Genomic DNA, 27818 nt, shown 5'->3' on the forward strand with positions numbered 1-27818 from the left:
CTTTGTTGTAGGGAAAAATTGGCTTTATGCAAAACTGTAACCGTAGAGCTTTCCACCAGCCCTATATGCATGGAGTGATAGCATTTATTCTGTTCATTACTCTATGTGTTACATTACCAGCATATTCCATGTGCTGACCCGTTTCGGGTTGCAACGTTCATGTTGTAGACTTTTCAGACGACGAGTAAGGTGCCATAGGTCGTTGTCTTTCACTCAGTGATGCCGTTGGAGTTGATGGACTCACTTTATCTTCCAAGCCTTCTGCTGTTATCGATGTTAGATGGCCTTAAGCCATATTATTGTAATAAGTTCTCTTTTGAGACTATTCAATGTAATAAGTGTGTGATTGCTACTCTGTTATAAATCCTCAAGTACTGTGCATGTCAGCATTATCGATCTAGGGACGACACTGATGCATAGAGAGCAGACTGTTTGAGGTCTGGTCGCTCCAAGATGGTATCAGAAAACACGCTGACTGTAGGACATGATCACTAAGCTTAATCCCTAGATCACTACTCTCATCTCATTTCTGACTCCTCTCCCCTTTCTACTCTATAGGATGGCGGATGCAAGGAACAAGTTCACACAACCGGATTAAGATACACCTTTTGGACGACACTTGAAGGAAGTCAGTAGATACCTGAACATCGGGATATAGGGCTTCATCTGAACCTACATCTCCACTTTACTAGGAGAGGAGCGTTGGATGATTCGAGTTCAATTTCCAGGAAGGACGTTCATGCCAGTCACTGAGCCCACAGAGTTTTCCTTTGATGCACCAACCTGGAGTCTAGGAAAGAGCATGGCAGCCCACATCACCATGGGATGCATTGGACAAGTTTACCACAAGGACCTCAAGGATACTATCCACTAGATTTGTGGGCGCCGAGATGAGCAATGGGAGATGATCAGCATCAGGAAGGATAGGTCTATTGCAACTTTCATCCAGGAGTTAAACTAGCACATTCATTGCCAGGAGAACCAGATGTGCGCAGGCATGATAGATCTGAAGAAGGCAATGACCAGGATCACGGAGCTAGAGGAAGAACTCAAGTCTACACGCGATGGATATGAGGAGGAAATGACGATACTCATGGAGAAGAATGACGATTTGATGAGGAAACTAGGAGTATTCATGGGAGACCCCGCGCCAAGAGGAGAAGACGACGAATCCACTTGTCCGGAGAACTACATGATCATCGATGACACGACTCAGACCCTAATGATAGCGATGATGACTATGTTGATGAAGCTGGAGCAGATATCATGGAGTCTTCCACCGATCAAGTCTTCTAGTCGACCACCATATCAATAGTAGTATTCCCCCATATATATAGTATAGTCCGAGCACTTTTGTAATGATAGATAGATCGATTGTATGCCCTTTTTTGAATTGATTGAAGTGATATGTTTGTGTTTTTCTCATGTGCATATGGGTAGTGTTTTCCCTCTAGATCTCATTCTATTATGTTTTCTCATCTTTTCTAAACCCATCAGATGCCTCCAAGACGCGACAATGGATTTGCTTTCCCACTGGAGCTCAATCAGTTGATCCAGCAGTAGAATGCATTGATGCAGATACTAGTCCAGAATCAGAATCAGGGGAACAACAACAACAACAACCCTCCATCAGCACCACCTGTTGATCACTTAGCCGGTTTCTTAAGGCTGAATCCGCGGGTGTTCTCCAGTAGCACCGAGTCGATAGTTGCCGATGATTGGCTCCGCAAGATTGGAAGGGAGTTGACCATTGCAGGATGCACGGATGCAGAGAGAGTGCGTTTTTCCGCACATCAGCTTGATGGACCCGCAGTATCATGGTGGGAGAATTTCACAGCCACTTACCCCATCGACACTGTCACATGGGACCAGTTTCAGCAGGCTTTTCGTACTGCCCATGTTTCAGCAGGAGCTATGGCCATGAAGAAGCACGAGTTTCACAACTTGCACCAAGGAGGACACACAGTGGGCCAGTGTGTGGACGATTTTAGCAAGTTAGCACGTTAAGCCCCGGATGACGTTGCTACGGATGCCGCTAAGTAGGAGAAGTTTCTGGAAGGACTGAATGATGAGCTGAGCATGTAGTTGATGGTGGCGACCTTCAACAACTACAAGGAGTTGGTAGGTAGAGCTCTCATGATTGAAGGGAAGAAGCAAAAGATTGACAATCACAAGTGGAAATATGGACAAGGGAAGTACAATTCAGGAGCTCAGCAGAGACCCCGTTTTACCTTGAACTCGGGAGGACACATTCACCATAAACATGGAGGCCATAATTCTAATGGAGGGAGTTCTCACAACCATAGTGGGCCCAAGAATGGGAATGGGGATGGAGGAAGCAATGGCCAGAACCGTTCCAACCTAGCAACGCCCGCCAAGAAGGATCTAAGTCACATTACTTGTTTCAAGTGCGGGAAGAATGGACATTATGCCATGGAGTGTTCTGAAGCAAAGATTGGAAATGGCAATGGAAACTCTGGGAAGAAGCCCAACCCTTTCAACAGGGGACAAGTGAACCACGTTAGCGTGTAGGAAGTTGAAGCACAACCAGATGTAGTAATAGGTAAGTTTTTGGTTAAGTCATTTACTACAATCGTTCTTTTTTATACTGGTGCATCGCATTCATACATATCAAGGGGATTTGTGGATAAGTATAAGTTGCCCACAAAAGTTCTTAGAACACCTATGTTAGTAAGCTCGCCAGGAGCGAAACATATGGATAGCCAAGGATGTTTTCAGATGCCATTGACCATAGGTAGGCATGTTTTCCCCTCAGACCTGATAATTCTGGAGTCGCAAGGTTTGGATGTGATTTTGGGTATGGATTGGCTATCGATGTATGGAGGGAACATCGATTGTGCCAGTAAGTCGATTATGCTCACCACCCTTGAAGCAAGGAGGCTTAAGTATGTATCCCGGCATGTGCTGAAGATGACTCAAGTTAATTCCTCATCAGGATTTGTACAGGAGGAAGTACTAGTGGCGAAGGATTTCCCTGATTTATTTCCAGAAGAGTTGCCAGGCATGCCACCGGATAGAGACGTTGAGTTTTTGATTGAGATTTTGCCAGGCCCAGGGCCAATATCGAAGAGACCGTATCTGATGCCCGCAAAGGATTTGGAGGAAATTAAGAAGCAGATTAAGGAGGAGTTACTGGATAAAGGTTATATTCGCCCATGTTCGTCACCTTGGGGATCACCAGTGCTTCTAGTGGAGAAGAAGGATGGATTGTTGAGGATGGTTGTTGATTATCGTGGATTGAATGAAGTAACAATCAAGAACAAGTTCCCACTGCTGATGATCAATGATCTGTTCGACCAGTTGCAAGGAGATAAAGTATTTTCCAAGATCGATTTGCGATCAGGATACCACCAGCTGAAGATTCGAGAGCAGGATATACCTAAGACAGCTTTTACCACAAGGTACGAGCTATATGAGTGTACCATTATGTCATTTGGTCTGACTACCGCACCTGCCTATTTCGTGAACATGATGAACAATGTGTTTATGGAGTTTTTGGATAAGTTCATCGTGGTGTTCATTGATGACATACTAGTCTACTCAAAGAATGAAGAGGAGCATAAAGAGCATTTGCATTTGGTACTTGGGAAGCTGAGAGAACATCAGCCATATGCCAAGTTTAGCAAGTGTGAGTTTTGGTTGAAGGAAGTTGGATTTCTCGGACATGTTATATCCGGAGAAGGAATAGCAGTAGACCCCACCATATTTGTCACTGTGACAAATTGGGAAGCACCCACGTTAGTTGGAGAGATCCGGAGTTTTCTTCGACTCGTAGGATACTACCGGAGGTTCATTGAGAATTTCTCGAAAATTGCAAAGCCCATGACGGAGTTGTTGAAGAAGGACACCAAGTTCAAATGGACTGAGGAATGTGAGGCCAGTTTTCAGGAGTTGAAGAAACGGTTGGTTACATACATAGTGTTGATTCTTCCAGCTCAATGCAAGGATTACCAGGTGTATTGCGATGCTTCTCGTCGAGGACTTGGAGCAGTGCTTATGTAGGAGGGAAGAGTTGTTTCATATGCCTCCCGACAACTTAAACCCAATGAGTTGAACTATGCTACACACAATTTGGAGTTAGCAGCCGTGGTGCATGCATTGAAGACATGGAAACATTTTGTCATCGGGAACCATTGTGAGGTGTACACGGATCACAAAAGTTTGAAGTATATCTTCACGCAGAAGGAGTTGAATCTCACGCAGAGGAGATGGTTGGAGCTCATTAAGGATTATGATATGAGGTTGCAATATCATCCCGGCAAGGCTAACTTAGTAGACGATGTGTTGAACCGCAAGAGTCATGTCAATACACTCATGACCGGAGTATTACCCAAGGAGTTAGCAGAGGATCTTCGTGAGCTATGTCTGGAAATAGTTCCGACAGGCTATGTAGAAGCATTGGAGATTCAGTCTACCTTGATGGATAAGATCAGAGAAGCTCAGAAGACGGACAAGGAGATCACCGAGATAAAGGAAAGGATGAGCAAAGGAAAGGCCAAAGGATTTCGTGAGGATGAGCACCATACCTTATTGTTTGAGGACCGCGTATACGTGCCTAATGATCCGAAGATCGGGAAGTTGATTCTGTAGGAAGCCCATTATTCACCATATTCGATTCACCCAGGAAACATCAAGATGTATCTTGATTTGAAGGACAGTTTCTGGTGGACCAGAATGAAGAAGGATATTGCGGAGTATGTTGCAGTTTGCGATGTATGTCAGAGAGTGAAGGCAGAGCATCAGAAGCCAGCAGGAGTGCTACAACCATTGACGATACCCGAATGGATGTGGGTTAAGCTAGGCATGGATTTTATCATGGGATTGCCCAGGAGTGCTACGTTGGCAAAGATATACATGACCAGGAGCGTATGTCTGCATGGAGTTCCGAGGACCATTGTCTCAGATAGAGGAACCCAGTTTACCTCAAAGTTCTGGAATCAGTTGCATGAGACTTTGGGTACCAGGCTAGAGTTCAGTACAACCTTTCATCCACAGACAGATGGACAGACCGAGAGAGTCAATCAGATTCTGGAGGACATGTTGAGAGCTTGTGCACTAGATTATGGACCTAGTTGGGATGACAATTTGCCATATGCAGAGTTCTCTTACAACAACAGTTACCAAGCCAGTTTGAAGATGGCCCCTTTCGAAGCTTTGTACGGAAGGAGGTGCAGGACACCGTTGTTGTGCGATGAAGTTGGAAACCGCCACTTGTTTGGGCCTAATTTGATTAAAGAGTCTAAAGAGAAGGTTAAGCTAATTCGCGATAGACTCAAAGTAGCCCAGTCCAGGCAAAAGATCTATGCGGATTCTAAACGCAAGGAGACAGTTTACGAAGTCGGAGACAAAGTTTATCTTCGTGTGTCCCCGCTTCGAGGAGTTAAGCGATTCGGAGTTAAGGGAAAGTTAGCACCACGTTTTGTGGGACCATACAAAGTTTTGGAATGTATGGGAGAAGTTGCTCACAAGTTGGAATTGCCCGAAGGATTGTCAGGAGTTCACAATGTGTTCCATGTTTCCCAGTTGAAGACGTGCCCCGCAGAGATGGCTGATATTCCTCTCAGAAATACAGTGTTGTTGGAAGCGATTTAGTTGGATAGCGATTTGACCTACGAGGAGAAACCAGTGAGGGATTCTCGAGTTGGCCAACCGGGTCACCCGCAGGAAGGTTATTAAGTTCTGCAAAGTTCAGTGGAGTCACCATACCGAGGATGAAGCCGCCTGGGAACGAGAGGAAGACCTACGGAAGGACCACACGCACCTATTTTCTAGCCAACCGGAATCTTGAGGGCGAGATTCATCTTAAGGGGGGTAGGTTTGTAACATCCCAAATTTACAATTTGGAATGTTATACATTAGATCATCATTGCATATCATATTTTATTGCATTTTTGGTTGATCTTAGAAATTGTACGCAACTCAAGGACCCACGGAGAGAGTTGGGGATTTCATTATTTTCATATTTGAGTTTTCTCAAATTTTGAAAAGAGGATCGTTTAATTTTAATTATTTTTCACTTCGAATATTTCTTTTATAAAAATAAAAAAGAGGGGATAAAATAACTTCCCCAAAATAAAGAAATATTGGAGGTTAAATATTAAAATCAAATAAGAATTTTATTTGGAGTTTTATCGCTATTTTATCTCAATTAGGAAAAAAATGTGTTTTTCAGAATTGCATTAGATGCCCAAATAAATGTTCACTTTGTCCGTATATTTTTAGAGGACGGGGAAATTTATTTCAAAAATTTTGGAGTCCGTTTAGTATTTCTTTTCTTCATTTTTCTGCGCGATGGATTTTTTTTTAAAATGGAACCGACCTACGGGCCGTGGGCGACCCGGACTCCCGTCGCCCTGAGCCTTATAAGCCGCCACCCCCGACCCCGCAGCCCACTGCCAGCCCAACCAGCCACCTCCACACGAAACCCTAACCCCGCCACCCACGCCAGCCGCCGCCCAACCGCCTGCCGCCGCCGGACACCACCCTCATCGCCGACCCCGTATCACACCGCCAGCCCAACTCGCCACCGCCTCCTGAAACCCTAACCCAGCCGCCGCCGCCGCCGAACTCTGCCGCGCTCGCAGCCGACCCCGCCGCCCGCATCAGCCGCCGCTCGCCGCCCTCGCAGCCGCCGGAGTTGCCCGCCTCTGCTGCTGCTATCACGTTCCACGAGGTAGCCATGAGTTGTTTTTAAAAATGATCGGTTTTATTTCGTAAACCCTAGTTTTCGTTTTTTTATTAGATCGGTTTTATTTTCTCTGATTAGTTAAATAGCGGACATTCGTTTGTACGTTCGTTTAACGAACGTTGTTCCCCCATTAGCCACAGATAGCGAACGTTCATTCGTTAGCCTGTTCGTCAGTTTTCTTTTTCCATGGTTTTTCCCCGATTATTTTCGATCGTGATTTCTGCCTAGATTTTCGTTTTAGTTTATCTTTTCGCTTGTTTATCGGAATCAAGCGATTCAAGCGCCTAGATCTTCATATCGAAGCCCTCTTTCTGTTTAATCAACTTGAACAAGATTTTGCTACTGTAAAATTTTGACTTTAGTCCAGCTTAGTAAACGAATCTTGTTTCTTTCGCAGTTTGAGTTTCGTTGCTTCGTTTGATTTGATTATTTTTGCAAACCGGAGTTATTAGGTTGAACTTTCTGGTTAGATCTCTTAGTTGAGTTTTACCCGTGCTTCTATTTGAGTGCTTATCGTATGCTTGTTTGTTTGTGATAGAGTACCCGGAGTGCGAAGCGTGCTACTACGAGTCTCTAGGTTTCACGGATCAACAGCAAGGCACGTAACACTTTGATCATACCTCTTTACTACCCAGTTTTATTGAATTAGATTGTCGGTGTACAAGAGTAGGGGTACCCTAGTATCCCGAACTTGTGCACGGGCAGTCGCAGCGCCCCGCGGCAAGGCTTGCCGGGTGACCGCCAAGGTCCTCCGCGGTTCCTTTGGAGCCATTCAAGAACAAAGTATTCACGTCAAGGAGATAAGGCCCCGGCAAGAGGAGCTTGCCGGGAACTAACCAAGGCATCTCAAGGAACTTGCCGCGACGCGCCACGCGTCCCGGCAAGGCCCGGTGAGCGGCAAGCTTCCGGGCGCGGCAAGACAACGGCCTTGGCAAGGCGCTTGCCGCGGCAGGCAACCACTCTGTACCCGCGCTCCAGCACATCCACCAACGTGTCGCCCTGGGGGCCTTTCCAGGCGCACGTGGCGAGAGGCTGTGCAGCCAGGGGTGCGCAGTGGCATGCGACGCTGACAAGATTGCCATCGTGGCGAGCGGTGGCGTCCCTGACGGTCCCTTTTTGCACTGTTTGGGCGACGTAGACGGGCATTTAATGCCTTTGTCCCCTGCTGTCAGGGTTAGGTAGGATACACTGTACAGGTAGTTGTACCAACCGCAACTTTTTTCCATTTTTACCCTTGTCTACTTTGCCACCTGTCGGTGACCCCTTGAGCATATAAAAGGAGGCCCATGCGCAACGTAGAAAAGGGGTTTTCGAAGCCAGAAAACACTCATGCTCGTTCTCGTTAGCAGCTCGAGTGTACTGTAGCACCCAGCACTCCCGAGCAAGAACTCAATACAATCAGACAAGCAGCAGTAGGAGTGTTATCTCTCCGGAGAGCTCCAAAGCTGGGTAAACTGCTCGTGTGCTTCGCCTTGATCCGCTGTTCGTGCGATCCCCGTCCCCCGCCAAACCGAAAGGGGCTCGGTCCGCCGGTACCATAGGTGTTCGTGGATCAGCTTCCCCGACATCTTTGGCGCGCCAGGTAGGGGGCGTCGAGGTTGTGTGAACCTGATCTGGCGTGCACACGAGCCAGATCTTCATATTCTTCATCGACATGCCACCAAAGAAGAAGACTTCGGCGACAGCTGTTCCGTCCATGTCGATCCCACCATCACTGGAGCAATCAGGCGGTGGGGTAGACGCCGGCGGAAGAACGGACATCGACGAGGGAGCTCACGACGCTGCCAGGTCCAAGGACAAGGCTGCGCAGACCTTGGCGTCTGTGCATGTTCCGCGCCCATCTCAGGAGGCGCAGGACCGACAGCGTCATGGTATTCGCAGTACCATACGTTTGTTGGACCAAGATCGAGCTGGTGGATCTCGGGGCGCTCAAGACCAGCATGCATGCCAACGTGCTGGCACGAGCGAGGGACGGTCGCCTGGACGGGATACTGCTCCTTCTAACATAGTTAGAAGTCCGAGCATATCCCGCTCCTCGCATCGTTTGCCACTGCCTCCCACCACTCCAGCAGAAGCTTTGGCGCGAGCTCAACTGCTCCTGGATTACCCTCCAGCGGAAGACAAGATCAATCAATGGAGGGCCACCATTCAGAGTCTCATCGGCTTCACCAATGGCGACACTCCGCGGCAGCCGAGTGCGTCGCTGCCGCGGCAGGACTGCCAGGCATGAGCCGACAGCGACGAAACTGGTGGGGGTGCAACCACCATGCGCTCTCCACTCCGAAGGCCAAGATCGCCGACTCGCCGGATCCACCTCGACAGCGACTCCACAGCATCATCGGATCCACGAGCTCGCCGCGATCAGCGCCAAGTTCTTCACGAACGACAGCAAGAAGACGCTCGTACTCGCATCGAGCGCCGAAGAGAAGCGCGGCGTCAATCAGACTAGCGCGCTGGGCCCTCTGTCGACATGCATGCGCCAGGGGAACCAGGCGACTTTTCGTACGCGATAGGATGCCCTGCGTTCACTCATGAGCTGCGGCAAGTCCAGTGGCCCAGTACGAAGAATTTCAAGCCAGATGTGCCAGAGAAGTACGACGGCAAGTCGCATCCGTCGGAGTTCCTCAGCATCTACACCATTGCGGTGCAAGCTGCCGGGGGACGGGACGACAAGATCCTTGCCAACTACTTCCCACTGGTACTCAAGCCCAATGTCAGATCCTGGCTCATGCACTTCCGGATAACTCCATATCCTCCTGGGCAGACCTATGCCATCAGTTTGTTGGCGCCTTTACATGTGGCCACAAACCTCATGGCCAAGAGAGCAATCTTCATCTGCTCGCCCAGAAGGAAGGAGAGCCCCTGCATAAGTACATTCAGAGATTCAGCCATGTACAGCACACCATCCCAGATGTCCACCCTACCGCGGTAATCAGCGTGTTCCATCAGAACGTGCGAAACCGCAGGATGTGGGAGGAGATGGCGATGTGAAAGATCAGAGACGTCAGTGAGCTATATGCCCTGGCCGACAAGTGTGCACGTGCTAAGGAAGGGAGGAGACTCCCCGGAGAGAATACAGGAGCGGGAGGATCTGATAGTGAGGAGACTGCCTCGGCAAGGAAAAACCGGCGGCGGAACAACAGGAAAAAGAAAGGCAAAGATGTGCTAGTTGTTGAGCAGTCCGGCAACGGAGGCGGCGCCAAGAAAGCCAAGGCTGGTAGCTCCGGCAAGGAGATTGCCGCAGGCAACAACTACCAGGCTGTGGCGGTCGCCGACAAGCAGGACGGCACCAACAAGCAGTACTGCAAGATCCACCGCACGAAGGGCCATGACCTCCAGAGCTGCAAGAAGGTCGAGCAGCTTGTCGAGCAGCAAAAGGCTAAATACGAGCGACGCGACAAGGAGAAGCCCAGGAAGGTGCTTGAGGAGCCGGCAAGAAACGTCCCGGCCGAGGAGGACGCCGCGGCAAGGCCAAGCAGCGGCAAGGAGACAGACCTCCCCGCGGCCGCGACAAGGATGAAGATGACGACGATGATGAAGATATGGATGATGACGAGACCGATGAGCAGGAGTTCCAGAAAGCCACAGAGGTCCTGTGCGTTGACGGTGGTGCTTCTCTGCATACTTCACACCGCCAGCTCAAGCAGTGGGTGCGGGAAGTCAATGCGGCAGAACCACCCATCGAGTCACGCAAGCCTCTGAAATGGTCCAGCACGCCTATCATCTTTGATATTGAGGACCACCCTGATCGCATAACTGCGGTCGGGTGCTTGCCGATGTTGGTTTCACCAACTATCCGCAACCTCAAGGTCACTAAGATGCTAGTTGACGGCGGGGCCGGCTTGAACCTGATCTCCTCCGCGGTGCTCCAGAAACTCCAGATCCCTGATAGCGAGCTCGAAGAGACCGGCACATTCCAAGGAATCAATCCGGGAAGGAGCAAGCCGAAGGGAAAGATCACGTTGCCGGTGACATTTGGCAGCGAGTTGAACTTCAGGACTGAGAGGGTCACTTTTGACGTTGCTGACTTTCCATTGCCTTACAATGGGATACTCGGCCGTCCAGCACTCGCCAAATTCATGGCAGCCTCTCACTATGCATACAACATGCTGAAGATGCCAGGCCCGATAAGTGTCATCTCTGTCCCTGGCGACAAGAAGGATGCTCTTATCTGCGCCGACAAGATCTACCGGGAAGCAGCAGCCGCAACAGATCGCAAGTCACTTGCCGTTGAAGCTCCCGGGGCGAAGAAGAAGACCAAGTCCGGCAAGAGTTCTGATGCCCACTCCGGCAAGCGCACCTCTTCGGAGTGCTGCGCTACCGTCGAGGACGCACCATCGAGCTCCACCGGCAAGTGTAAGAAGACAATGGCAGCTCCACCAGAGACCAAGAAGGTGTCCGCCAAGGAGGATGGCACTGGTGGTACCTTCACCATCAGTGCCACTCTCGACCCTAAATAGGAAAGCGCGCTCGTTGCTTTCCTGCGGGCGAATGTCGACGTATTTGCGTGGCAACCGTCTGACATCCCCGGTGTTCCCAGGAAAGTAATCGAGCACCATCTTGCCGTCTGTCCTCATGCGCGGCCCGTCAAGCAGAAAGTCAGGAAACAGGCAGTGGAGCGCCAAGAATTCATCGCAGAAGAAATCAAGAAATTGGAAGCAGCAGGCCTTGTCAGAGGAGTGCTCCATCCTACGTGGTTGGCCAATCCTGTAGTCGTGCGTAAGGCAAACGGGAAATGGAGGCTTTGTATCGACTTTACCGATGTCAATAAAGCTTGTCCCAAAGACCCATTTCCCTTGCCGCGCATCGACCAGATTGTTGACTCCACGGCCGGATGTGACTTGCTTTCATTTCTTGATGCATACTCAGGATACCATCAGATCTTCATGGCAGAAGAGGATGAGGAGAAGACCGCATTCATCACCCCATGTGGCACATACTGTTTCGTACGGATGCCTTTCGGTTTAAAGAATGCTGGTTCAACATTTGCAAGGGTAGTCCATGACGCTTTTGAGCCGCAAATGCACAGAAATGTGGAAGCCTACATGGATGACATAGTGGTCAAGAGCAAGGACAAGGCAACTCTGATTCAAGATTTAGACGAAACCTTTGCAAATCTGCGCAAGATTAACCTCAAGCTTAACCCCGAGAAGTGTGTGTTTGGAGTCCCCTCCGGCAAGCTTCTCAGGTTCTTCGTGTCTCAGCGGGGAATTGAAGCCAATCCCGACAAGATCAAGGCCATTGAGCAGATTGAAGAACCAAAGCGCGTCAAGGATGTACGAAGACTTGCCGGTTGCGTAGCTGCTCTCAGCAGGTTTATCTCTAGATCTGCTGAACGCGCCCTGCCGTTTTTCAAAATATTGAAAAAGGCAGGTCCAATGAAATGGACTCCGAAAGCGGAGGCTGCGCTGCAGGACTTAAAGAGATACCTGTCCTCCACTCCAACACCTGTCGCACCTAAGCCACAAGAGAAGTTGCTGCTATATATAGCGGCAACCAATCAAGTGGTTAGTGCTGCGTTAGTAGCGGAGAGGGAGGCGGATGATGAGCCAGCAACCACGGCAGATGCATCCAGCGACAAGCAGGGGACTTCACCGGCAAGCTCTGGTCCCGACAAAGATGGATCTGCGCAGGAGCGTGAGAACATGCAGAAAACAATGGTGCAGCGCCCAGTTTACTTTGTCAGTTCCCTCTGCAGGGGGCTAGATCAAGGTACTCTGGTGTGCAGAAATTGCTTTTCGGCCTTCTCATGGCCTCGAGAAAGCTGCGCCATTACTTCCAAGCACATGAGATCACAGTCGTCACTCGTTTTCCGCTGAAGAGGATACTGCAAAATCCAGAAGCAACAGGCAGGATTGTCGAGTGGGCACTGGAACTGTCAAGCTTTGGCCTCAAGTTTGAGAGCACTTCAACTATCCAAAGCAGAGCATTGGCAGAGTTCATAGCAGAATGGACGCCAACACAAGATGAAGAAATTCCAGAGACGAGCATCCCCGTCAAGGAAGCAAGCAAAGAGTGGCTGATGTACTTTGATGGTGCTTTCTCGCTGCAAGGTGCCGGTGCGGGCGTGCTACTTGTCGCACCCACCGGAGAACACCTCAAGTACGTAGTCCAGATGCACTTTCCCAAGGAGCAAGCAACGAACAATACTGCAGAGTATGAAGGTTTGCTTGCCGGTCTCAGGATCGCAGCAGACCTTGGGATCAAGAAGCCATTGTCAGAGGTGACTCACAGCTTGTCGTCCGCCAAGTGAACAAGAATTATCAGAGTCCGTTGATGGAAGCTTACGTTGATGAAGTGAGAAAGCTAGAAGAGCACTTTGACGGCCTACAGATGGAACATGTTCCAAGAGCTCAGAATGACATTGCCGATGGCCTGTCGAAGTGCGCTGCACTTAAGTTACCTGTGGAACCAGGGATCTTTGTGCTCAAGCTGACTCAACCATCTGTAAAGCCATCAACTGGACAGAGCAAGAAGAGGAAGTTGATTTCTGGTGACTATTTTCCGGCAGAGCTCCCCGAAGCCGCCGCCAAGAAGGTCATCAAAATCAACACCAAGGGTGCTGAGGAGCAGTCTGCTCCGGCGAGCCCTAGGGTTTGTTCCGTTGAAGCAAACGCTCCCGACAAGTTTTGCTCCGGCAAGCTTGCCGGGGAACATCAAGCTCCGGCTGAGCCGCAGGTTCTTGCCGTAGGAGCGGATGTTCCCGCAGCAGCAGATGTGCCTTTAGTCCTTGTTGTCGAGCCGCAAGCTCCAGCATGGGTGCAGCAGATTGTCCGTTTCCTTCAGACAGGAGAACTTCCCGAAGAGCAAGAAGAAGCGGAAAGAGTAGCCCGGCAGTCAAGTATGTACCAGTTTGTCGACAGCACACTGTACAGAAGAAGACTCAACGGCGTGAAATTGAAGTGTATTCACCGGGAAGACGGACAAGAGCTGTTGGCAGAGATACATGGAGGCATATGTGGTCACCACATTGGCGCAAGAGCACTTGCCGGCAAAGCGTTCTGGCAAGGTTTCTTTTGGCCAACAGCCCTCCAGGATGCAATTGCACAAGTAACCAAGCGTGAAGCGTGCCAGTTCCATTCCAAGTAGATACACCAGCCAGCTCAAGCTCTCCAAACGATCCCTTTATCCTGGCCATTTTCGGTCTGGCGGCTCGACATCCTCGGCCCCTTTCCCCGAGCTGTCGGGGGCTTTGAGTACTTGTACGTTGCAATCGACAAGTTCACAAAGTGGCCGGAAGTGGAAGCAGTGAGGAAGGTGACAGCACAGTCAGCACTCAAGTTCTTCAGGTTGATTGTTTGCTGCTTCGGGATCCCTAACAGGATCATCACCGACAACGGCACGCAATTCACGAGCCACACCTTCATGCAGTACGTTCAGGATCTTGGCGCCAAGATCTGCTTCGCTTCTGTTGCTCATCCGAGAAGCAACGGTCAAGCGGAGAGGGCAAATGCTGAAGTGCTGTGCGGGCTCAAGACCAGAACTTTCGACAGGCTGCGCAAGTGCGGAAAGAACTGGATTGAGGAGCTGCCGGTGGTTCTTTGGTCGATCAGGACGACGCCAAATCGAGCCACTGGCCAGACACCTTTCGCTCTAGTCTATGGAGCAGAGGTAGTTCTCCCCACGGAACTCGTATACGGGTCACCTCGAGTGCTCGCTTATGATGAGCTTGAGCAAGAGCAGTTGCGACAAGATGACGCGCTGCTCCTTGAGGAAGACCGTCTTCAGGCTGCTGTACGAGCTGCTCGATACCAGCAAGCTTTGCGCCGCTACCATAGCCGCAAAGTTAGTGCCAGAAGTCTCGAGGAAGGCGACCTTGTTCTTCGGCGCGTTCAGTCCGCCAAGAATTCCAACAAGTTGACGCCGAAGTGGGAATGCCCTTACCGGGTGAAACGAGTCACTAGGCCTGGCGCTGTCCGCCTTGAGACCAAAGATGGCGTTCCGGTGAGCAACTCCTGGAACATTGAGCATCTTCGTAAGTTTTACCCGTAAGGCGCGGTTGCCGGAACCTGTTCCGGCAACCACCTTTTGTACAAGTATTGCCGATGTTGCATGTAATCCTTTGTACAAAGCCGGGCGCAGACCCCATGCATAAGTAAAGCTCATGTGCTCCGCACATCTTGTCAATTTCATGCTTTCTACTATCTTTGCATGCGTTATCTGACATTTTGTGCAGCGCCGACCCCCGGTAAGCAATAGCGAGCCGTAAGGCTCCATATCTTTATTTTCTCTTCTTTCTTTCTCTCAAAAAGGAAAGGAAGGTTCCCTCGCACACAAGTTTGCCAGGGGGAAAGGAGAAGATAATGGTGTGGACCAGGCGTCGTTCAAGCAAGTTTTCGCCTTACCGGAAAGCAAGTGACAGAAAAGCTAAGTTGCCAAAGTTTGAGCAATCAGTTTTTAAATTTTTAAGTTATCTTCCTCGAACGACCGTACTTTGTATGGAAAACCTGTGCACGGAGGAACCAACTCGTAGCTAGCTGCGCCCTTACTTTGTTTCAAGTCCGCTCAACAACTTAAGTGAGCTGCGACTAGTGGCGACAAGGTTTCTTGTCGGAAGCGGCATCGCCAGCAGGCTGCTGATGTCCCGCACTCAGCGCTCGCGGCTAAGGTGCCTGTGCCGACAAGTTCCCTATAAGCGTAGGGCAAAAACATACAAAGGAAGGAATCAAGTAAGGGAAATAACGCAGTAATCTCTACCCAAAATAGAGTTATATTACGAGATAGCTTGTCGCAGCTCTAACAGATTGTTCTTATAACATGACCAGCAGCGACAAGAAAAAGAGAAAACGGGCGGCCTAATCTACGCGATCGCCCTCAACCCTCTTGATCTCGCTCACCTTGTCCACAATGGGTGCGACAAGGGCCTTGAGCGCTTCCAGATCAGCATCTGGAGGCAGGGACCTGAGGACGTTGGTGAGGTTGAGGCCCGGGTTGCGGAAGGCCACCTTCACCAGCACCTTTTGAAGAACTCCCGCGCAGATCTTGCGTGACTTGTCGGTAGCTGCTTTGGGATCTTCTCCCGGAGTCGCTGCAGGGCCGTCGCCACGCCTTTGAAGAACAAGCTGAGCTTGGCGCTGGGTTGGAGGTGCTCATCAGAGGAGTACCCGAGATCCTCCATCCCTAGCTGCGCCAGCTCCCCGTCGATGGCGGCGGCAACATTCAGAAGACCCTCGGTCCAGTGCTCCACAGTCTCCCTAAAAGTATCCTGGGCGGCAGCATCACTCGCCAGCAGCACCTCGTCGGCCTTGATCTTCTCCGACAAGGCCACCTCCCGCTCCTTGGCGCCATCCAGTGTCTGAGTCAAAGTAGCCAGCTTCAACTCGAGATCTGCATTGGAATCCTTGGCGGCGCTGAGCTCCTTGCTCCTCTCAGCGAGAAGGCCCTGCAGCTCACCATGAGCGGCAGCGTCCTTCTCGCGCTCGCTTGAGCACGGCAAGCGCCTCGCCGCTCGCCCTGAGATCAGCCTCCAGCTGCGCTACCTTTGTCTCCAGCTCCTTCTTGGCGGCCTCGGCAGCTGCGGTAGCATCCTTTGCTTCCTTGAGAGCCCCGCCAGTTGCTTGCTCGCGCGCAGCAAGCTCCTCCTCGTGGCTATCAAGGTTGACCTTGCGCTGCGCCAACTCTCCTTCCTACGCAAATAGATTTTCGGCGACAAGCCGTTGCTTCTCTTCAACTTCAGCCTTCTCGAGGAGAAAAGCTTTCCGCTCCTTGATAAGTTGCTCGCGCTCCTCCGCCAGGGACCGGAGAGCTTCCTGCCTGAGACCCCGGAGCTCCTCCGCGCGCTTCTCTATATCCACTCCCGCCTTCGCGACAAGTGCTTCTCGGGATGCCAGTTTGGCTTGTCGGGCGCGGTAGAGCGATAGCAGCTTCCGCAGTAGCCGCTCCTCCTTAGGCTCGTCGCTGCTGCTGCTTGGCGCGTCGACCAGCGTCAGCCCAGCGGAGGCGAGCACCTCTCCGTCCAAGATTTCTCCTTCGACCGGCGCCCTGGAGCTTGACGCCCAGGGGAGCTTGATGAAGATACCGTCGCCGGCCTTCAAATAGGCGCCGGGCTAGGGATCTTCGGGGCCCAGCATTGCAGCAGCGGCGGAGGGATCGGCGATCGGCGCAGTGCCTGGCACTCCTGCGGCCTCGGGGCCGTCAGTGCGATTGCCGGATGCCTCGCCAGCTTCTGCGGCGGCAGCTTTGGTGGCCTCTTCGTCGACGGGACCATCAGCACCGGCTTCTCCTTCAGTTTCCATCGGCTCCGTGGCAGATGGATCCGACGAACGGAAAAAGGAGAAAAGTCAAGCAAATATCCAGAAAGAAAATAAGAAGAAGAACCCAAGGGAAGTTTTCAAGCAAGATGATTACCTATGCTAGGATCTGCAGTCGACGTCTCAACCACCGGAGGATCGCCAGTGTTGTCCCTTGCCGGAGAACTACCCCTTGCCGGAGAATTCTCCCTTGCTGGAGAACGCTCCCTTGCCGGGGAATCCTCCCTTGGCGGTGTAGTAGAAGCAGATGGCATTTCGGGACCGGCCTCCGGGCCCTCCTGGTGAGGCTGCTCTGCTCCTGCATAAACCAGCAATCAGATATCAGCAAGGAAAGATCACCTATGCGCGCCTGACAGCAGGAAGTAAACCATATACTTACGCTGGGGGCTGCGCTGGGGGCTGCTTTGGGGAGTAGTTGCCTGGTCCGGCAAGGTGAACTCGGGCACGCCCTCTGCTGCCGCGGTGGGTTCGTCCTCAATGACAATCACCGGGACCTTGGCTCTCTTCGCCGCTCTCTGGGCTAGAGTCCTGAAAAGGAACGAATTCAGAGTAGAGCAAATCAGATACAAGACAAAACAAGAAAAATTGAAGAACTACAAGAACAACAAGGAATCTTACTCTTCTTCTTCCTCGTCAGAGCTAAGCACGGAGAGATCGAAGTCCGGCTCACCTCCGGTGCGACGAGGCGGAGGAGTAGGTTCCCTTGTCCGCTTTGCAGGAGCAGTAGCGGTGGACCGGGAAGACCCCGCTCCAGTTGCCGCAGCGGCGTGTGGCGCTCCCGTGGCAACGGAGCTTGCCGCGGTAGAGCGTGTCGCGCGGCTCGGCGGCTATTGACTCGTCTCCCGCCCTGCTATGTCCGCGGCCTTGCGGAGACGCCTTCTTGGCGGGGCTGGGGGCTCCGCCTGCGGCAAGCTGTCTGAAGGTTCAGGCCCGACAAGCCCTCCCTCGCCGGGCTCGCTCGACTCATCTTCAGGCCCGGCAAGCTCTTCCTCACCGGCAAACTCCTCGCGCTCGGCAAGGCTTGCCGCCTCTGCTGCCTCTGCCTCCTCCACGGTGAATCCAAACTCACCCGCGGCAGCAGCTGCCGCCGCCTCTTCCAGCCTAGTAGCGATGCGCTGCATCTCCGCGTCGGTGGTGTCGCGGGTGAGGCCCTTCTGCTCGTCAGAGCGGACCGGCACTTCAACCAAGCCGTCAAAGAACTCCTGCACAACAGCGTCTGCCGGCTCTTGCCAATTTGGGGCAATTCCATGCGAGTCGCACAGCGGCATCATTGCACGGATGCGGTCAAGCGAGGAATTGTTGCACAGCGGAACGACGCCCCTCATCAACATGAATGGATTTTGAGGATCACGCTTGAACAGCTCTAGGAGCATCGCGTCCAGCTCCAGGACGGTGAAGTTGAAGTTGAGGCCCGGGCACAGCCTCATGATATCCGCCGAGTTTTGGAACTCCCGGGCGGGTCTCCTCCTCTCCTGCAGGGGGGCGATGCGGCGGCAAAGAAAATCTGCGCCAACGGCGCCTACGGTGAGCCCGGCAAGCCTGAGGCGTAGGATCCGAGTGACGGTGATCTTCAGCCTGTCGTCTTCCGGGGCCACGTTGCTCCAATCGTTACCACGCACTATTGGGTTCTCCTCGACAATCCAGCACCACTCTGCTCTCCATTCCTTCCACTTGCTGCGGAGCTCTCCCTCTAGATAAGCTTCCTTCTTGCCAACTCTCGAGATCCAGGCGATCCCGCCGGGAAGAGGCTCTCCTCTCTCGACTCGGGGCATAAAGAAGTGGCGGAAAAGGGCTACGTTTGGATGGACTCCGACAAAGTTTTTGCAGAGATGTCCAAAAACTGCCATGGTCAGAACGGCGTTGGGGGTGAAGTCAAGGAGACGGAACCCATAGGTGTTCATGATGTCACAGAAGAATTCAGAGAAGGGCGGGGAGAGCCCACAGTAGAAGAACAACGCGAAGAAGGGGTACCCGTTTGGAGCTAGTTCCGAAGCAGCGGCTGGGAGTACCTTCGTGCGCGGATGCGCTCGCGTCTCCGTCGACCAGAAGAGGTAGTAGTACTTCCTCAGCTCCTTCGCGCCGAGCTGAGGGGGGAAGATGGCCCGCTCCTTTCGCAGCGCCGCGAGCCACTGCGCCTCGACCGATTTCACGCCCTTCCCCTTGTCGGCTTTCGGAGCCATGGCGGAGGTGGTGGGGGAGATCGACGGCGTTGGTGGTGCTGGTGGCAATGGGGGGCGGAGCGCTGCTCTCTTTCAGCTTCGGGAAGAAGGGGGGAGCGGCGGAGATTTGTGACGTTGGAGTAACAACCGGCGAGATGGGCGAACTGCCCCTGTTTCCCCTGCTTATAAAGAGGGAGGGGGCGGACGTTTTATCCTTCCGAATAAAGAAACCACCCATGATCTCTCCCACAATGCCGCATTCGACGCGTGCCGTTGGGGGAGAGCGCGGTGGATACGGAGTAAGATATGGCGTAACCCAGGCCGCGTGTGCCAGTGCCCTGTTTTGGGCCTGGCCCAACAGCGCTCGGCACCGTGTGTGGCCCAGGCCCGGGGGCTCCTGTCGGTGTACTAGAGTAGGGGTACCCTAGTATCCCGAACTTGTGCACGGGCAGTCGCAGCGCCCCGCGGCAAGGCTTGCCGGGTGACCGCCAAGGTCCTCCGTGGTTCCTTTGGAGCCATTCAAGAACAAAGTATTCAAGTCAAGGAGACAAGGCCCCGGCAAGAGGAGCTTGCCGGGAAGGCCAACCAAGGCATCTCAAGGAACTTGCCGCGACGCGCCACGCGTCCCGGCAAGGCCCGGTGAGCGACAAGCTTCCGGGCGCGGCAAGACAACGGCCGCGGCAAGGCGCTTGCCGCGGCAGGCAACCACTCTGTACCCGCGCTCCAGCACATCCACCAACGTGTCGCCCTGGGGGCCTTTCCAGGCGCACATGGCGAGAGGCTGTGCAGCCAGGGGTGCGCGGTGGCATCCGACACTGACAAGATTGCCATCGTGGCGAGCGGTGGCGTCCCTGACGGTCCCTTTTTGCACTGTTTGGGCGACGTAGATGGGCATTTAATGCCTTTGTCCCCTGCCGTCAGGGTTAGGTAGGATACACTGTACAGGTAGTTGTACCAACCGCAACTCTTTTTCCATTTTTACCCTTGTCTACTTTGCCACCTGTCGGTGACCCCTTGAGCATATAAAAGGAGGCCCATGCGCAACGTAGAAAAGGGGTTTTCGAAGCCAGAACACACTCACGCTCGGTCTCGTTAGCAGCTCGAGTGTACTGTAGCACTCAGCGCTCCCGAGCAAGAACTCAATACAATCAGACAAGCAGCAGTAGGAGTGTTATCTCTCTGGAGAGCTCCGAAGCTGGGTAAAGTGCTCGTGTGCTTCGCCTCGAGACGCTCTTCATGCGATCCCCGTCCCCCGCCGAATCGAAAGGGGCTCGGTCCGCCGGTCCCATAGGTGTTCGTGGATCAGCTTCCCCGACATAGATCAATCCTCAAACTATTGCATGGTTAGTATATGATTAACATGTGGGTATTGGGAAGTAGATGATGAGGTAGAACCTATTGCCCTGTTTACTTATCAAACTTTGGGAGTTACTTCTACGTTGCTTACATTGCTATGTTATGCTCGTAGACGTGGTTTGGTTCAAGTGATTCATGATAGATGTGAGAGTTATTATTAATGGTTAACTTAAGGTGGCTCCTTTAATATACATCTGGGCGGATTGCTTGAGGCACCCTGTAGTACCCAGTGGTTGTCAGGGCACCTGGAGAATCCTGTGTTGTCCAAGGATATCCCGGAGTACCCGTGTGATCATCGTACGGTCCGCCACCCAGGCTCCAAGGGATCATAAGATTATTCATGCTAGAAACTTTCGTGTGCAGCCACAAGATATTGTGGGCTGTAGCATAGTTGAGTAAGTTGCAAGACCTCTTTCAGTGGTGGGCTAGCAGATGTAGGGGAAAGTAGGTGTAACTGTCCACCCAGAGTAAAGAGTTATTGTTTCAGAAACACTGTGTCTCGATTCTCCAACCATGGATGTACTCGAGTCTTGTGGGGGAAAATGCGCAAACCTCTAGAGAGTGTACAAACTAATCATGGTTAGCCGTGTCCCCGGTTATGGACGTTTTGAGTATCTAGTTCTTTGATTATCATGTTGATCTCATCACTCTAAATATAATTCAATTGGGTTAAATGATGATGCTTAATTGGGATTGAGTTGGAGGAACCTTCTCAATGTTTAACAACCACCATGATAGTTAAATAAAATTTATTCCTTTGTTGTAGGAAAAAATTGGCTTTATGCAAAACTATAACCATAGAGCTTTCCACCAGCCCTATATGCATGTAGTGATAGCATTTATTCTGTTCACTACTCTATGTGTTACATTGCCAGCATATTCCATGTGCTGACCTGTTTCGGGCTGCAACATTCATGTTGCAGACTTTTCAGATGACGAGTAAGGTGCCATAGGTCATTGTCTTTCACTCAGTGATGTTGTTGGAGTTGATCGACTTACTTTATCTTCCAAGCCTTCCACTATTATTCGTGTTAGATGGCGTTAAGCCATACTATTGTAATAAGTTCTCTTTTGAGACTATTCAATGTAACAAGTGTGTGATTGCTACTCTGTTATAAATCCTCAAGTACTGTGTGTGTCAGCATTACCGATCCAGGGATGACACTGACGCACATAGATCAGACTGTTTGAGGTCTGGTCGCTACAGCAACTTTGTGAGACTCTCTAACATTCAAGAATTTCAGATCTTAATATTTTATCCAACCAGCAAGCAAAACAAAATAAAAGAAAATTATGCTCCAACAAAAAGACATATCATGTGGTGAATAAAAATATAGCTCCAAGTAAAGTTACCGATGAACGAAGACGAAAGAGGGGATGCCATCTGGGGCATCCCAAACCTCAGGCTCTTGGTTGTCCTTGAATATTACCTTGGGGTGCCTTGGTCATCTCCAAGCGTAGGCTCTTGCCACTCCTTATTCCATAGTGCATCGAATCTTTACCCAAAACTTGAAAACTTCACAACACAAAACTCGACAGAAAACTCGTAAGCTTCGTTAGTATAAGAAAATAAAATCACCACTTTTGGTACTACTGTGAACTCATTCTAAATTCATATTGGTGTAATATCTACTGTACTCCAACTTATCTATTGTTCATGCCCTCCGATACTACTCATAGATTCATCAAAATAAGAAAGCAACACATAGAAAACAGAATCTGTCAAAAACAGAACAATTTGTAGTAGTCTGTAACTCTCGAATACTTATGTAACTCCAAAAATTCGGAAATAAATTGGTGGAAGAATAGCAAGCATCATGTTCATCGAGGGATATTTCAATCAAATCATCGGAATCACAATTATCAATAGATTCATGCATATCATTATTTTCCTCTGAAGCAACATTCTTTAAGTATGTCAAAATCTTTAGATACATTCTTTGACATAGACATTATGAGCATAGTTTTCATAGCAATATTTAAGTATGTCAAAATCTCTAGATTTGTAGAGAGTAATATCGTACTTTTAAATCAAAGAAGCAACTTCATAAGCACCCTCAAAAGCAACAAAAATTCTTCAATTTGTTCGATATCATAGTAACTATAAACACCCTTTTCATTAAACTCACATAGGTAGGGAAGGTGTTTTTAGGGTTCTTAGAGCAACAAGTAAAATCATAAATTTCACAAAGATTCCAAGCATAACACAACAAACTATTTATATGATTCCATAAGAGTCTCCCTTTTTCAGACAAACGGTGACGCACAAAATGAGCATGCTCATGTAAAGACTTTCCCTCAACTAAACTAGTTGGGGTTTCAGCACGAGCACATATAGATCGAAGATGATCCAAGTAAAACACTTTAAGTGGATCCATATCAATAGATTTTTAGCAAGCAAAGATGCAAGCACATAGAAGGCACATGGAGACAGAAGCAAACGTAAGATCGAACGAAAGAAAGGCGAAGAAAAGGCAAAGGTTTTCGAAAATCGTTTTAGAAGTGGGGGAGAGGAAAACGAGAGGCGAATGGCGAATAATCTAATGCAAGGGAGAAGAGTTTATGATGGGTACTTGGTATGGCTTGACTTGACGAAGATCTCCTAAATAAAAAAAATATTACCTCTCGTTATGTTGAGATTGCTATTGTTTCAAGCATCCCCAAGCTTAATTCCTGCTCGTCCTCGAGTAGGTAAATGATAAAAACAGAATTTTTGATGTGGAATGCTACCTAACATAATTATCAATGTAATCTTCTCTATTGTGTCAAGAATATTCAGATCCATAAGATTCAAAACAAAAGTTTAATATTGACATAAAAATAATAATACTTCAAGCATACTAATAAAGAAATCATGTCTTCTCAAAATAACATGGCCAAAGCAAGCTATCCCTACAAAATAATATAGTCTGGCTATGCTCTATGTTCATAACACGAAATATTTAAATCATGTGATAACCCACAAGTATAGGGGATTGCAATAGTTTTCGACGGTAGAGTATTCAACCCAAATTTATTGATTCGACACAAGGGGAGCCAAAGAATATTCTCAAGTATTAGCAGTTTAGTTGTCAATTCAACCACACATGAAAGACTAAATATCTACAGCAAAGTATTTAGTAGCAAAGTAGTATGGAAATAATGGTAATGGTGGCAAAAGTAACAGTAACAGTTTTGTAGCAATTGTAACAGTGACAACAAAAAATTAACTTAACAAATATCAATATGTGAAAAGCTCGTAGGCAACGGATCAATGATGGCTAATTATGTCGGATGCAATTCATCATGCAACAGTTATAACATAGGGTGACACAGAACTAGCTCCAGTTCATCAATGTAATGTAGGCATGTATTCTGAATATAGTCATATGTGCTTATGGAAAAGAACTTGCATGACATCTTTTGTCCTACCCTCCCATGGTAGCGGGGTCCTATTGGAAACTAAGGGATATTAAGGCCTCCTTTTAATAGAGTATCAGACCAAAGCATTAACACTTAGTGAATACATGAACTCCTTAAACTATGGTTATCACCGGGAATGGTCCCGATTATTGTCACTTCGGGGTTGCCGGATCATAACACATAGTAGGTGACTATTGACTTGCAAGATAGGATGAAGAACTCGCATATATTCATGAAAACATAATAGGTACAGATCTGAAATCATGGCACTCGGGCCCTAATGACAAGCATTAAGCATGGCAAAGTCATAGCAACATCAATCTTAGAACATAATGGATACTAGGGATCAAAACCTAACAAAACTAACTCGATTACATGGTAAATCTCATCCAACCCATCACCTTCCAGCAAGCCTACGATGGGATTACTCACGCACAATGGTGAGCATCATGAAATTGGTGCTGGAGGATGGTTGATGATGACGATGGCGACGGATTCCCCTCTCTGGAGCCCCGAACGGACTCCAGATCAGCCCTCCCGAGGAAGATTAGGGCTTGGCGGAGGCTCCGTATCATGAAACATGATGAATCCTTCTCTCGGAGTTTTTTCTCCCCGAAAGTGAATATATGGAGTTGGGGTTGAGGTAGGTGGAGTTCCAGGGAGCCCACAAGGCAGGGGCGTGCCCTAGGGGGGGCGCCCTGCACCTTCGTGGATTGGGTGTGGGCCCCCTGATGTTGATTCTTTCGCCAATATTTTTTATTAATTCCAAAACATGTCTCCGTGGATTTTCAGGTCATTCCGAGGACTTTTATTTCAGCACAAAAATAACACCATGGCAATTCTGTTGAAAACAGCGTCAGTCCGAGTTAGTTCCATTCATATCATGCAAGTTAGAGTCCAAAACAAGGGAAAAAGTGTTTGGAAAAGTAGATACGTTGGAGACGTATCAACTCCCCCAAGCTTAAACCTTTGCTTGTCCTCAAGCAATTTAGTTGACAAACTGAAAGTGATAAAGAAAAACTTTTACAAACTCTGTTTGATCTTGTTGTTGCAAATATATAAAGCCAGCATTCAAGTTTTCTACAAAGATTATGAACTAGCCATTTTCACAATAACATTTAGGTCTCATCTTTACTCATATCAATGGCATAATCAACTAGCGAGGAATAATAATAAATCTTGGATGACAACACTTTCTCAAAACAATCATAATATAATATAACAAGATGGTATCTTGCTAGCCCTTTCTAAGACCGCAAAACATAAATGCAGAGCACCCCTGAAGATCAAGGACTGGCTAGACATTGTAATTAATGGCAAAAGAGATCCAGTCACAGTCATACTCAATGTAAATTAATAGCAATGCATGCAAATGACAGCGGTGCTCTCCAACTGGTGCTTTTTTGATAAGAGGATGATGACTCAACATAAAAGTAAATAGGTAGGCCCTTCGTAGAGGGAAGCAGGGATTTGCAGAGGCGCCAGAGCTCGAGTTTTGAAATAGAGATAAATAATATTTTGAGTGGCATACTTTCAGTTTCAACATAACAACCAAGAGATCTTGATATCTTCCAGGCTACATACATTATAGGCGGTTCCCAAACAGAATGGTAAAGTTTATACTCCCCCTCCACCAACGAGCATCAATCCATGGCTGGCTCGAAACAACGGGTGCCGTTCAACTAAAAACAATCCTGGGGGAGTTTTGTTTGCAATTATTTTGATTTGATTTAAGCATGGGAGTGGGCATCCCAGTTACCGGCCATTTTCTCATGAATGATGAGCGGATTCCACTCATCGTGAGAATAACCCACCTAGCATGGAAGATATAGATAGCCCTAGTTGATACATGAGCTATTCGAGCATACAAATCAGAATTTCATTTGAAGGTTTAGAGTTTGGCACATACAAATTCACTTGGAACGGCTGGTAAATACCGCATATAGGAAGGTATGGTGCACTCATATGGAACAACTTTGGGGTTTATAGAAGTGAATGCACAAGCAGTATTCCCGCTTAGTACAAGTGAAGGCTAGAAAGAACTGGGAAGTGATCAACTAGAGAGCGAGAATAGTCATGAACATGCAATAAGATTAAACAACAATGAGTGCAAGCATGAGTAGGATATAAATCACCATGAACATAATATTGTGGAGGCTATGTTGATTTTGTTTCGACTACATGCGTGAACATGTGACAAGTCAAGCCACTCGAATCATTCAAAGGAGGATACCACCCTATCATATCACATCACAACCATTTTAATAGCATGTTGGCACGCAAGGTAAACCATTATAAACTCCTAGCTAATTAAGCATGGCATGAGCAACTATAATCTCTAATTTTCATTGCAAACATGTTTCATCGATAATAGGCTGAATCAGAAACGATGGACCAATCATATTTACGAAAACAAGATAGGTCGAGTTCGTACCAGCTTCTCTCATCTCAATCATTTCATCATATAACATCATTATTGCCTTTCACTTGCATAATCGAACGGTGTGGATAATGATAATAGTGCACGTGCATTGGACTAAGCTGGAATCTACAAGCATTTAACACAAAGGAGAAGACAAGATAATATGGGCTCTTGGTTAGATCAACAATAATACATATGGGAGCCACTCAAAATTTTCATCGTGGTCTTCTCCTCTCGACCCCCAAAGAAAAGAAAAGAAATAAAACTTTTTACATGGGAAAGCTCCCAACAAGGAAAAGAAGAACGAGAAATCTTTTTGGGTTTTCTTTTAATTATTACTACAAGCATGGAAAGTAAACTAGCTAAAAGCTACAACTAATTTTTTTTTTTGGTTTTTCTCAAGGTTTTTCATACACACAACAAGAAATCAAGAAAAGAAAATAAACTAGCATGGATAGTGTAGTGAAAAAGTATGAGCACCAACAACTGGAATGAGTGTGTGAACATGATGTAATGTCGGTGAGAAATACGTACTCCCCCAAGCTTAGGCTTTTGGTCTAACTTGGTCTATGCCCATGGATCGAAGCTACCCTCTCCGGTGTACAGAGGAGGGTCCTCGGGGTGCCACTGGCTGGCGATCTCCTATGGATCCCACTGATAAATAGACTATTGATAAGGGTCAAGTGGTGGCTCTGGCTCAGGCTCTGGAACTTGTGTCAAATTCTAGTATGCATAAATGTCCTCGGGCAGGATGAGGTACGTGCCTGAAAGTATGTTAAACAAAGAGGGTGCAGGCAAGGTAATAGTCTCACAGTGAGTTTTAGCAAATATCAAGTTATACTTAAGCATCTTCTTCTTATTTTTAACAATAAAATCATGTGCTACATACTCTTATAGTCTAGGAAAATGATGGGTAGCAACTTTTCCTCATTCTCATAATGCCTAATGGGTATCCCATAGTGTTTAGCAAGGCGAGAAGTAAAGATGCCTCTGAAGATGGGGCCCTTTGTACGGTTCAGGCTTAACCGTTTAGCAACAATAGCGCATAAACTGAAGGTTGTATCATGAAACAAAGCATGGTGCAAAATAACAAGGTCAGGAGCACTAAGGTTTCCATTGTTCTCGCGACCAATTAAGCATCTACTAGCAAATATTGAAAAGTAATGTAGAACAGGAAAATGTATACTAGTAGTTCTTGCATTTGAAACTTTCCTTGTTTCCCCTACAACAATCCTATCAATAAATCCATCCACATCACTAGGATGTGGTTCCTCGATGGTGCCCACAAAGGGCAACTTGCAAACCAACCAAAAACCATGGAGTGACATCTCCTTAACCTCATCATATAAATAAAACTCCACTGAAGGTGATGATTTCCTAGCATGGAAATAAAAGTTTTGCATGAAAATATTAGTGAGTAGGAGATACTATTCACGCTGGTCGTGGAGTAAGTTGGTGAGGCCTGCATTTTCAGCCAAATAATAAAAGTCATCATAAATTCCGGCGGCCCTCAAGAACAT

The sequence above is a fragment of the Triticum aestivum genome, chromosome 5B (genome assembly GCF_018294505.1).
Source record: "Triticum aestivum cultivar Chinese Spring chromosome 5B, IWGSC CS RefSeq v2.1, whole genome shotgun sequence".
Taxonomy (NCBI): Eukaryota; Viridiplantae; Streptophyta; class Magnoliopsida; order Poales; family Poaceae; genus Triticum; species Triticum aestivum.